General features: G+C 38.4%; 1 non-coding gene across 1 annotated transcript; it reads left to right on the forward strand.

Annotated features, from left to right (window-relative positions):
* Positions 1-5,582: 5,582 nt before the first annotated feature.
* LOC136511229 (small nucleolar RNA R71) lies at positions 5,583-5,691 on the forward strand. The gene has a single exon (XR_010772666.1). It is a non-coding gene; the product is annotated as a small nucleolar RNA R71 (small nucleolar RNA).
* Positions 5,692-13,691: the final 8,000 nt, after the last annotated feature.

A 13,691-nucleotide genomic window follows, 5' to 3' on the forward strand; every position in this document is an offset into this window, starting at 1 on the left:
AGCTCACTCTCTTGGCCATTTGCATTGACATAACAACCTTGTGAGCTTAGCCAAAGCCCTCCCATTCATCTCAATCATTGATTCATCATCTTTGTGAGATTGGGAGAGAAATCTAGGTTCATTGCTTGAGTGATTACATCTAGAGGCACTTGGTATTCATGTTTTGCTACAGGATTCACTTGTTACTCTTGGGGGTTGCCGCCACCTAGATGGCTTGGAGCAGCGAGGATCATTGAGCAGAGGTTGGTGATTGTCTTTGGCTCTAATCGTGGTGATTGTGAGGGGTCTTGTGCCTTCCCCAACAGAGCGCCGAAAGGTATCTCTAGTGGATTGCTTGTGTCATTGAGTTACCTCACTTGTGGGTAGGTTCTTGCGGTGTCCAATTGTGTGGATGAGGTTCGTGCAACACCTCTTAGCCTGCCAAACCACCAAGTGTTGGTCGACACAACGGAGACTAGAGTGCCGGCAAGCACGTGAACCTCGGGAGAAAAATTGGTTGTCTCCTACCCTTTGGTATTCTCACAGTGATTGATTTAGTATTCATCTTGTGATTGGTTCACTCCTCTACATGGTGGTATAATCACCCTACTCACTTATTTATATTCTTGCAAACTAGTTGTAGCAAGCTCTTTAGTGTAATTAGAATTGAGAGCTTGCTTTGTTGTTTTAAGTTCATCTAGTGGAGCTCTTTAGTGTAGCAAGTGTGAGAGCTCTTAGTGAGTAGTGACATAGCAAATTGTGTGTCTAGAGATCATAGCAACTAGAATTGTTGGATAGGTGGCTTGCAACCATTGTAGAGCTAGAGCAAGTTTCCATTTCGCTATTTGTTATACTAATCAAATTGCTCTAGTTGATTTGTAGATTTTTAAATAGGCTATTCACCCCCCCCTCTAGCCATATTAGGACCGTTCACCGGCCCCACCTAGAGGCCTCTTGGCCCAACAGAGGCCCACCTATCAGCCTCATTGCTATGTCGATTTCCCACCACCTCCTAGGATGCATCTAAGTCGTTGCTTAAGTCGGTTTGATCCAAGGGCTCATGTTGTATCCTCAGGGCTATATAATCCAAGCCCCCTTCCTCTAGGAAGAATCAACTTATCAGATCATAAGTTAGGGCTAGACAAAAAACTAGGGTTTCCATAGATTAGAGATTAGAGCTCTAGTTCTTCAAGTTTCTAGTATAGATTAGCTAGCAAGGTTCAACAAGAGTGTAGGCTATTGCTCAGGATTCTGGATCTGCCATCTAGAGACTGGTATAGCCATTGTATCTCTATATTTATGACTTTGTGATACTTTAATATTATTATGTTGCTATTTATTATGTTCTTAGTTTGCTCTAGTTGTATGCTTGATATAGTTATGATTAATGATGAGTTTATGTACATGTTCGCAAAAAGCTTAGCTCATTATGCGCATGAGTTAAGTGGTCAACACTATGTAAGCATGGTGCTTAGATATTGTTTGCCTGTAGATGCCCTCTGCATTCTAGGTCATGTGGTAGATCGCGGCTGTGACACTCCTGTTGAGTCCTTTGTAGTCCACTCCCTATTTGTATTGCACGTAGAACGTGATTGCGAAGGTAGACAAGCTTTGTTCGTGATCTTTCTTAGTAATGTTCCTTATGCATAGATCTAGAGTTAGTTATACTATAGATGAGAGTGTATATATTAGGGTGTACAAAAGATAGTAGATAAGTAATGACTTAGGAATCTTTTGCTCTTAACGAATCTCCTACTTAGCTGTACTACATTTTATGGGTCTCTAATTCTATCTCTGGAATACCACTATTACCTTACACTTATTATTTATTTACCCTTTGACTTACCATTGCAACAGCATGAGAGTGATTATTATCATAAGTATACACATTTGTCAATATCTATATGCCAACACCACTCCATAAGCTCCTCCCTGTGGTAAAAATGTAAATAACGATATGTGGTATACTCCCAGGTGAAATGCTACAATGGTATATTATCTGTGTGCTTGCGAATACTTTATATATATATATATATATATATATATATATAAATTTCTCTAAAGTTTACAAGTGTCATTAATAATTACCAACCATGCATTTCTGGCATTATGCTAGGGATGACAACCTAATAACAAGTGATGCTAAGAAATGCCAACCATGGGAGTTTCCTAATTTTACTGAGGCCAAACCGACCATGCTTCGCTGTATAAGGAGTAGAGCTCATTCTACACACACATCATTTGGAGCCTCTACCTCGCTACCTCATCTTGTACTCTTAGCTTTCGTTTTATTTTGTGAGCAAGGGAAGAGCTACTTGGAGAGCTTGTCTCCTTGGAAGAAAGAGCAACTTTTGTTGAATAGAACTATGAAGACTTCTTCCATATTCAAGCTCTCATATCATTTATATAGTAGCGCATATGAACTAGACTATAGTTCTCGTTTTATAATCGTGTATATAAACTAACATATAGTTTATGTGTGATGATCCTAACATGTAGAACTTTACACTTAATCATTTATATAACTTATATGAGTAGAATTAGAGCTAAGTTGAGGTGGCAATTCATCGAGCCTTCATGTGTGCCCATGTCCTATGCTTGTTGATCCATATGGTCAGAGTCCTGAGGGCATGTGTGTAGTTTCTATGTAATCGGGCAAGGTGCCTAGGGTACATAGGAATAGGTGAATACATTTCATACTCCACGGTTCAGGGGTAGGCGGCAAGTGGTGATAGCCCTGTCTGTCCTTTGTAATCCCGCACATTCAGGTAGGGTGTAGGAATCTAAATTGTCACATGAGGATGCTGGCAGACCAGTACTCAGGTGGCCTCCTGACATATCTTACACTTAGTTCTAGATCTAACCACTATATGTTGTATGATCATCAACTGTTCTTTGCACGACTATATTAGAACATGCTGGCTCCATGTAGGAACATTCTTTTATTCTTTGTCTTCCTTTTATCCTTGAGGTTATCCCAGATGTGTGTGCACTATCCATGAAATATTGTTTTTACCACTGTTATGAACTATGGTCCACTATGCAAGTATGGAATCATGTTTATGTCTATGCTCGAATATGTATACCTTGCCCTCCTTTTAGAAAATATAAATAATGATACCCTAAATACTTCTGAGTGAAATGCTACAATGATAGATCTGTACGCTTGCGGAATATTGTCTGTAATCTTTAAGGACTATCATAGGTTGGTGTTTCTTGGCAGCGTTGCTAAGATTAACTCAATCTTAGTAATGGTGTTAAGAAATACCAACAAGCATTTCTGGCACCATTACCGGTGATGGACTTAAAACCTCCTCACTTGGTGATAGCGCTAAGAAATGCAACAACGGGGCTTAAAGTTTTATAGTGCAATGATGGAATTTTTTATTTTCTTTTCTAAATGCAATATAAATGTAGAAAAGATAAATATGCTAAAGTAAAAGTAATTTATGCAATGCAAAAGGGTAAATATGGATAACTACCAATTTTACCTCCCGGCAAGGGTTTAGTGTTTTGAGTCCTTCGAACAGGACTAGAGGAGTCCTTGATTCTTCAGGTGCATCAATTAGTCCTTGAGATGGAAACCTTGATGGTTGCACCTCTTGTGATGGTGACTCTAATGATGATATCACCTTTTCCTTCCACACCTGTTTGGGTTGTGGACTCGATTTTGGCATAGTATGTTCATCTTTTCTAGGTCCTACTTCTTCATTCTTTGTGGATTGATTCCTCCGGCATTGGGATGATCAGCGTCTCATCTTGGAGCAGATCTTCTTTGGCTCTTCATAAGTTGTATAACTATTGAAATAGCATCGTACCTTTTGTCTAGTGAATTAGAAGTGGATTTGTCCCAATCCTATGTAGATAATCATGTTTGTAGTGTTGAGGAACGATCATCCAAGGATGATACGTACGCCTTCTTCTTCTCCCATGTCAAGAATCATGAAGTCGGTAGGGACATAGTAATCTTGTATTTTTACCATGATGTCTTTTGCTATTATCTCCAGGAAATCAAATTGATTGGTCCACCATCTGCAATTGCATATATGTAGGGAACAAAGGCTCATCACCAAACAAATAGTCATATGTTACCTTGGACATTATGTTGACACCTGATCCAATGTCATAGAAGGTGCTATGGAAATTTTTTTTGCCTAATCGTACACTCGATCGTCGGTACACCAGGGTCTTCTTTCTTGGTAAGGAACGGTGAAGTGAGGAGGTGGTCATACTCTGATCGGAGTGTGTTGATCATCTTGACTAATTCTTCTTGTGGCTGCCTGGGCTTGTCTTCCTTCTTCGTTTATTTCTCTTCTTAGTCACTATTGTCTCTTCAGGTAGACACAGCCTTTTGTGGATGACTAGGAGAGTGATGTATATGATTCTTGAAAGTGAAGTTCTCCTTTCTACCCTTGATTATGAAGCAGATCTTGGCACTGTCCACATAGATGATGGCTTTTGCGGTGCTTAGGAAAGGTCGGCCCAAAATAATGGGTGTCCTTAGATCTCCACCTGTTTCCAAAACCACAAAGTCTACGGGTATGTATGACTATCCCACTCATACACATATGTCTTCAAGAATTCCCTTGGGGTAGTAGAGTGACTGATCTACAAGCTACAAACACATGTTTGTCTATAACAAAGTGCCTCCATTAATTTTATCATAAATTACCTTTGGCATAATGTTGACACTATCTCCGATGTCATAGATAGCTTCTTGGAATATGTGAGGTCCAATGGCTATGGGGATGACAGGTCTTCCTAGATCACCTTTCTTGACAGACAGAGACTCATCATTCCAAGCCCCTGTCGATGATTCAATGTAGTAGTATCCTGCATTGTGAATATTGACAAGATTTATAGTTTCAAGATGTTCCAGTTGCCCTAAAATCCTACCTTTGTCAGTCGAAGGAACAACAACTGCCAGCTGAGCTATTTGTGATTCTATCATTTTATTAAAGCTATGCTAGTTTTTAATGGCTGAAGAGAAGCTATCCATTCTATTATTTATATTTTCTAACATTTTGTCATTGGAAGCTAGTTTTCTAGATAGACCCTCCATAATTTTAGCTTGACCAGAGACTAAATCTCTCAAAGATGGTTGATTATTGAAATTATTGTAATTATTACCTTGATAGTTGCCTTAATAATTACCTTGTTAGTTTGGCATTTGTTGTTGATTCCATCCTTGATTCTATTGAGGACGATAGTTGTTGTTGTTGATGAAGTTCACATCCTCTTGGGTTTTAGGATAGTTATTCCCTGAATGCCTAGTGTTTCCACATTCTTCACACGTCATGTGGGAATCATGAATGTGCATGACTTCTTTCTTTTCATTGACTCGGTCTTCAAGCCTTTTCATCAGTAGATCCATCTTGGCAGACAACATGTCCACCTCCTTGAGTTGATGCATACCTCCACCTCTCTTGCAGGTTTGAAGATGTTCTTCATTCCAACCTTGGTTGGAGGCCATCTTCTCCACAAGAGCTATTGCTTGTGTGATTGTGAGTGATAAAAATGCACCTCTAGTAGTGGTATCCATATTCTCATGGGTACTATTAGTCAATCCATGGTAGAAGGTCTGCATGTGTAGCCAATTCTCCATATCATGATGAGGACATTCTAATATGTAGTCTTGAAAGCATTCCCATGCCTCAAGGATAGATTCATCATGTTGCTGTTGAAAACTTGAGATTCTTCCACGTAGAGCATTGGTCTTGCCTATGGAAAAGAACTTTGCTAGGAAGGCAGTGGAGCAGTTTTCCCACCACTCATGGGCTTAGGCCCTATCTAGCTCTAGAAAAGTAGTAGGGAGAGATGTGAGGGAGAGTTTGGGGAAGAGTCGGGCTTGTCGATGTCTCCCTGCCTTGTACCTCGACGAACACAAGCTTTGTACCTCGACAGGTATTTTAGTAAGTGTTCGTGGTTCCTTTGGTTAAAAAGTCTTTGAGTAGTTGAGCTATACTTTTACTTGTTTGTGGGTTCATCATCCATCCTAGTGGCGGATGCTCTAGTAGATGGCTCCTGATATGACGCATAACCCTGATTCAGGCTAGAGTAGTAGTTGATAGCATAAACATGGTGTCTAGGCTAGAGGCTACCTTCGTTTGTCTCATACCCTCCGGTTGAGGGGTAGGTGGCAGTTGGTGATAGCCCTGTCCATCCCTTGTAATCCCCCACATCCGGGTATGGCATTGAGCTATAGGCCGGCCTCTCCTGGCAGACTAGGTGTGGTTCGGTCCCCGAAGTGAGCAAGTATAAGTAGAGTTTATCTATCCTTAGACCATAAGCCATAGGAATCCTTCTCTACCCTCATTAGCTATCCTTGTGTTGTCGTTGGATGAGTTAGCTAGAAGAAATACCTCCGTTCCTTGTGGAAAATATGATACCCTAAATACTTCTAGGTGAAAGCTGCAACGGTAATTCCATACGCTTGAGGATTAATTTATGTAAATGTTAAGAAATACCAACAAGCTTTCTGGTGCCATTGCTTGGGAACAGTTGCTATTTTCTACAAAACTAGTTCGTTCTCATATCTATATCTTTTCTTTTTATAAAAACAAAAATATTTTCACTTTATCCTTTTGTCACCATGAAGCCAACATCTCTTGCAAACTCTTCCACTTCAAATGGGGAGTTCCATGAGCCACCACTTTCTCCAAAACCAAACCGTTCATCTAGCTATGAACTCCACCCTAGGCTTAATAGACATGGTTGGGGCACTACCCTTCTTAGGGCATGAAAATGAAAACCCCTACCATCACCTGTGAGACTTGGAAGAAATGTGCTCATGCCTAAGCATCTCGGGCATGACACAAGAAACTTTAAGGTGGAAATTGTTTCGCTTCTCCCTCATAGGGAAGGTGAAACAATGGTACACATTTACCATAGGAAGTACGAATGGGGACTTGGATGAACTTAAAGACAAGTTTTGTCTTGCATTTTTTCCCCATGTCCCAGTATCGGCTCTCTACCAAGGGCGATCCTCGATTTTGTGTAGTTCGAGAAGGAGTCTATAGGTGCAGCCTGGGCCCAGTTTTCAATGTTAATACATGCCAGCCTAGACTTGTCATTACCCTGATGGCATGATTTTGCGTCTCTTTTGTTTGGGTCTTGACATAGATGCTGACCTATGCCTAAACGTGACTATCGGAGGTCATTTTACACACAAAAATATGACAAAACAAGTAGAATTCCTTGAGCATTTCATAGCCATAGACACTTTCTTCAGTCATAAGAACAAAACCCCTCTAGGCAAAAGTCATGTAGAGTGTGGAGGAGTCCTCATCAGTCAAAACCAAGCACATACCATCCCAAGGTTTGGCTCATGAGCCCCCACATGAACCACGAACATCGAAGGAATGAGTAACTCATCCTTTAGAGTTCCCTATCCAATTCAAGGATTATGGCAATACCTTGAAGTTATCATGGCACGAAAAGAACATAAGGGAAGTTCCTGTTAAAGCAGAACCACTAAAGGAATGGCTAAAGGAAGTGAAACATTCTTTCAAAGCAATTCAAATTCTTTCACCTTCCATGGCCATAACTTGTTCATTAAGGGGAACCACCATACAAGCCCTGCACAACCCCATGGTCGAGACTAATATCATGTGCGAATTCCTTGTTGAAGCCCTTTTGGGCAAAATGCCGCAAGTCTTGACCAATAAGCTCTTCAAATGTGCCTCGTGACTAATCTTTGAGTGTTGTGGGATTGCTAGGGTCGTGCCACTCAAAATTGATGAAATCAATGGTTTTTATAGATTTCCACATCTTTGCCATCCTTGAGTTCGATCTTCTCATAGGCTACCCGTTGGACAAACTTTTTCAAGAAAATATCCACATGGGAGTCTTAATGAGAAGTTTGGGAAAACTACTTCTACCATTCTTATCTTTCACCCTAGAAATCTCAATGGTAAAGCATAATCCCAACAATGATCTAGTCGAGGAGGTAAAATTCATTTCCCCATCCATTTCACATCCTTGTGAAGCTGAACATCCATTATCACCCTCGCCTAAATTCGAGCCATGTCTCTCTAGCCAACACAAAGAAAACTTGTTGGTCCATGGACAAACTCAAAACATCAACTCTAGAGCTTGAAATGAATGATTCCACAAATGAGAATGAAAGTTCCTCTTTTGAGTTTCCCTATGTTTCATGCTCACTTTTGGCATCTCTAGAGTTGATCATGCTTAGTACCATATGCTTTCATGAAAACCACAACCATACTCTACTCCTCATTTACAAACTCTTTAGGAGGATGGTTGTGGATGCATATGTCTATCGCAAATATTGCAGATCTCGTGGATGCATTGTGGTACTAACCTTGTAGCTTGAGTGATAATGCTAAATGTTTGGTGGTAAAGTTGGGAACTATACCACCATTGATAGTTGTAGGATGAAGTTCCCACGGTCAAGCTTAAGACCATAAATGAAGCACTGCCGGGAGATACACCAGGATTATCATATATTATCATAAAAAATTATGATTATCATATAAAATAAAATAAAAACTTTTCTTATCAATAAAAGCAAGAACATGTTTTTAAGGGTATTCTTGGTTGGTAACCCTTTTAGGTTGAGATCAAGAAGAACAAGGTACATATGATGCTAAAAAACATGGGAAGCTACATCAATCATACACGTTGATGTTCTTTCATGATGTAACACACTCAAAGGGAGACCCCCAACATTGCACACTTGACTTTTACACAAAAAGTCCAAGTGTGGAGGAGGAAGTTCCATCCACACAAAAGGCCATCTTGGGCTAAAAACAAAAAATTGAAATGATGCCAGCTCTACCTTGCCATAAAAAAGAGAGAGAATAGAAAAATCTTTCTCTTAAAAAAAGAAAAAGAAAGAAAGAAATATATATAAAAAAAGAGAGAGAAGAGGAAAGAGAAGGAGCATTCTCCTCTCCTAGACCTTTGCTATCACTAAGGCCCATGGTCCACACACACTAGTTGTGTGTGTAGCCTAACCTTAGGTGATAACTTGAGATGAACCATACACAAGTCATCGGTGTAGCAACTTTAAAATCTTCATCCACATATGCTATCGGTAAGTACACTCAGGTATGCAAAGGTAATTGAATTTTCACCAAACTTTTCTACTCATATTTGTCTTCATAAGAATACAACTTGATCATGCAAAAAATTCTAGCTTCCCTTATTTTTGTCATATGCTCTAGTTTCGGTGTTTCCACATTTGCACATGTGGTATATCCATAGGCCCTTTAAATTAATCATGGTTCTTAGGTTAAAATGGTCTGCTTTAATCAAAATTCAACATGGTGTTGAAATTTGATTAATGAACTTTGAATATTACTTTCATAAATAATGGAGGTAGTCATCTATGGAGATAAATCAAGGCTAGAATTATACTATAAAATTTTATCTTAGCCTTGCTTGAGTTATATAAAGTTGGGTGAACAAATAAAAAAAGATAATAATAAAATAAATAAATAATAATTATAATTATAATAAATTTAAGGCTCCCTAGTGTTTCAACTGGTAGAGCCCTTGTCTATTTCCATTTGTTTTTCTATTGAATAAAAGCAGGTATAAGAATAAGTGTGGGATAGATCTCTCAAGCATAACAACCACACACTCGAGATCTCCCTAACATGTTGCACAACACCGAATGATCCAGCTTGTAGAAGGACAAAGCAGATGACTCTAGAAAAGATTGGCTGAACCTCTAGGTTTAGCCAAACCATCTCTCACTTCCCATAGCGCCTTCATCTTCAATGGTGGTTTGTGCAACTCAACCCTCAACTCTCCCGAAATTTCGAAGCTTAAAATTGAAACAAATTCAAAATACAAAACAAAATGATGCTCAATCTCCATGCTATCCTTTGATTAAATTTGCATACTCTTTATTCCTTGCTAATATTCCTAAACTTGTGGACAACTCATCATAGGGACCCCATATATCTAAGTAATTGGAATATGTGATATAGTAGGATGAAAATGAACCATGCTCTCTTATGCAAAGAACTTGGGAATTATTTTACAAAATAAAATTCAAATAGCATGCTCCTCAATTATGTTCAAATTCCTACCAAAGCGATATCTAGTGTTTAGAGCTTAAAGCCTCCAATTTTATGCTACTTATTTCTACATTGTATTTTGTCAAGTCTTGTTGACCATTGTCGAGAAAGTTATCATGCCCCCAAGATCAAGATCACGTACACCCACATACATAAGCTATTCCTACACTAGGAATACGCTAAAAACATGCCTCCATCCACCCAAAACTCTGCTCCTACACTGGGAGTAGACAAAAAATGTTTGTTAGGAAAATACTCCATGTTTTACAAGATAGTGATCTCTCTTAATATGTGGTTTAAGAGACATGGGCTATGCAAAAGTATGAGAAAAGTATATATATATGGACACATGAAGGTCCAAGAAAAAAATAGGGACACATGAAGGTCCCAAATTATTGAAAAAAATTAAGCAGATGAAGGCTCATAAAAAAGAAGAAAGAAAAAAAGGATAGCCATGTTTCAAAATAAAAAGCTAGAGAGAGACCACTCATACAAAAGGAGTATAGTATAGATTTAGAAATTATTTTACCCACACACTTGCACTTCTTGATCTAAGGTTATGACATCTTTTCTCCTTGGATCCTGAGCTTTGCCTTAACAAAATATGTAGAGTAAGTATGCCTTCATATCTTCCCCTACCCAAAGATCCACATAAGCTTTTTTAGATGTAGGAAAGAAAGAAGTCATTGCTATGATATGCTTTGGTGAGGAACCAACCACATACATGAGTGATTTCAGAGAATCATTTGAGGAGCTAAGCTATGTTTATATTTAAAAATCAAATGAAAAGCCCAATTTCTAAATTGAATGATGCAAGGGGATTTGAATCCATGTTGTTCCATTAATCAATTACCCATCATAATGTGATAGACACTTCAAAAGTTCACTAAGTGCAGGTGAAGCTTGGAACAACTTGTATGCAGATGTCATATCAAGGAGATGACCCATCTTTGTCCTAAACTTTACTCGAGGACGAGCAAAGGGATAAGTGTGGGGGAGTTGTTGGCAGGTCCTTAACTCACATTTTCCATCACCAACTATCACATAAAATCATAGCATACAAACACCAAACCTAGAAATAGGATTTTAAAACTAATCAATTCCACAAGTTTTGTTGATTATTCAATTATAGGAGGACATGTCGGGATTATGTAACATCATAGTGTTAAGCATTGCATTTGGCACATGCATTTCATGAGCACAAGCATCATCCAAGCATTCATGAACATAAGCATACGAAATTTCATCTCATTCTTATACCTTATCACATGAAATGTTGATTATATATATATGCTTATGCTTGCGATCATGCATGACCAATGTATGAGATGGTTGTGAGGTAATGAAAACACCTTAGACACATCTAGAATGATAATTGGAATAATGTTTATATTCGTGACGTAAGACAATTTTGCTTCTAAGTGTTGGTTTCATTTGAAATGCCATTTTCATGATGCTAGTTTGCATGGCTTGTGTGACCTAAATAAAAGTTGTAGTTATTATCATGAGTAACAAACTTTATTTAAGCGTCATGAGCTAATTCAGTGTCTAACATGGTCAAATAGAGCTGACAAGTATCAACAAAATGTTGTTTTTAAAACTTGAAATTTCGCTAAGTATTTAACTGAGTTTTAGTTTCAATGTAGTCTACTTTGGAACATTGTAGTTTGAAAACCTATTGAGAATTAGACAAAACTCATTTAAGCAATCTTGTAGTACTCACATAGCTCTACAATTTTTATTAATGAAGTTTTTGCTAAATCAGCCATGGATTAGGAGGACTGATCACTTGAACTTGCTTCATCAGTTGGGCTCAGAGGTGTCTGAACCTGATGCCGCGCACGCGTGTCGTGGCCTGACCAGAGTCAGGCCACTGGCTACTGCATGGAGGCCGTCCACTAGCAGTTGGGCCCACTGCATTAGGCCAATGCAGGGCATCAAAAAACCATATTATTTTGATATGTACAACTCCAATTATGATCAAAACATAGTGGCTGTTGTCTTGTAGTCTAGAAAATGATTTACATAAGCATTTATTTAAGTTACTAGGGAAAATATAACTTGTTATCACTGTAATGCAATGCTGCTAAGAACACTTATGGGGATGCATTCATCACATCATATCGTCTTATACATGTCATTATATTTGTATTCGTGATATCTTATTTCATGCTCATGCATATAGGATCATCCGAAGGGATAACTGTTTTGGAGTTCAATGAAGAAGAAGAGGAGAAACAGCAGGAAACACCTTAGGCCATAGCTCTAGAAGGAGAGGAGCAAACACTTGAGGACCTCCCAGATGGATGAGAAACTTGGCTAGTCCCAACATCAGTAGTAACCGTGTTATGGAATATGATGGTTCGGATGAACATGAATTTTTATTCTGACTATGGTTACTATTGTATGCTACTAAATGATATACCACATGTTTGGCATAGGTTAGTTGCTAATCTAGAGATGAATAGCTATAATTAATTTCATGACCAAATTATAACAATATTTTTGAATTGGTAAGCTTTTTATGCAAAATGTTATCAAGCTAGCTCCACTTATAAAGCCTTGCATAATCCTTAGAGTCACTTTATTTTTGGTTTATGATGGGTAAGTCTAGCTGAGTACCTTCTCATACTCAGGGTTTTATTCCCATTGTTCAGATGGTACAGTTTATCATGGCTATTGTAAGAACTGCTTCTAGTCCCACTGTGGATGAGGAGTAAACCCTAGGCACGCATCTCTTATTAATCCATCTCTTATGCTTCTATGGAAGTGTGATCATGAGCTGGCACTATAATTAAACAATGTTGTAGATGTTGGTTTTCAAACTTTTAATTTGCTTCCAGTACTATCTCACTTGAACAAGGTTTGTAATAACTTTAATTTATACTCTGATGGATGAACTATATTTATGAACCTTATGTAACGTGTGACATCTATGCTGAATCATTTACAATCTTAGTTGTATGTTGGTTAAATCGAGACCCTTCATGATACTTAATGGACTACCAGGTTTAGTATGGGCTCAAGTATGATAGTGTGACCGCTTGCGGGCTACCATTGTACTTGTGCTCTTATAAATTGGTCGGTTCTGGTACAGCTGGTATCAGAGCAAGATTCAACATTAATTGCCACATGTGTATTTAAAACAAAGGTTTTTGTTTTCCAAAACCAATTTTTAGCAACTTATAGTTATATATATATGTGTTTAAAACCTAGAGTTTGAATATAAAGTTTGCCAGTAATCACTTTCCTTTATGCCCAGTTAAGGACTTCAGGTGGCTAATTAAGTACTAACTTGGGGGTTTTCCATTTCATCGTCCATATGGCAGTGGTATTGTATGGAAGTCATTCACTTGAGTCGTAATGTATGGATCAAATGCCTCTATGCCTAAGGTAAGATACCACTCATCATCATAGTGGCATGACCACAAGTTGTGAGCGTGCGGTCTAATGTTGAGAGTTAGCTTTGGTACTGAAGTGTATATATGCCTCATATATATACGGAAGTATTTAATTATGGGTTGGCTTTGATGCAGGCTATATATGCATATTTATATGTATATATAGGATGTATTTACTCTCGGGTAGCCTTGATACGGAAGTATATATATGCGTATATATATGGAAGTATTTAGCTTGCAACCTAGAGCCTAGATTTACATT

Source organism: Miscanthus floridulus, chromosome 1, assembly GCF_019320115.1.
Source record: "Miscanthus floridulus cultivar M001 chromosome 1, ASM1932011v1, whole genome shotgun sequence".
Classification (NCBI taxonomy): Eukaryota; Viridiplantae; Streptophyta; class Magnoliopsida; order Poales; family Poaceae; genus Miscanthus; species Miscanthus floridulus.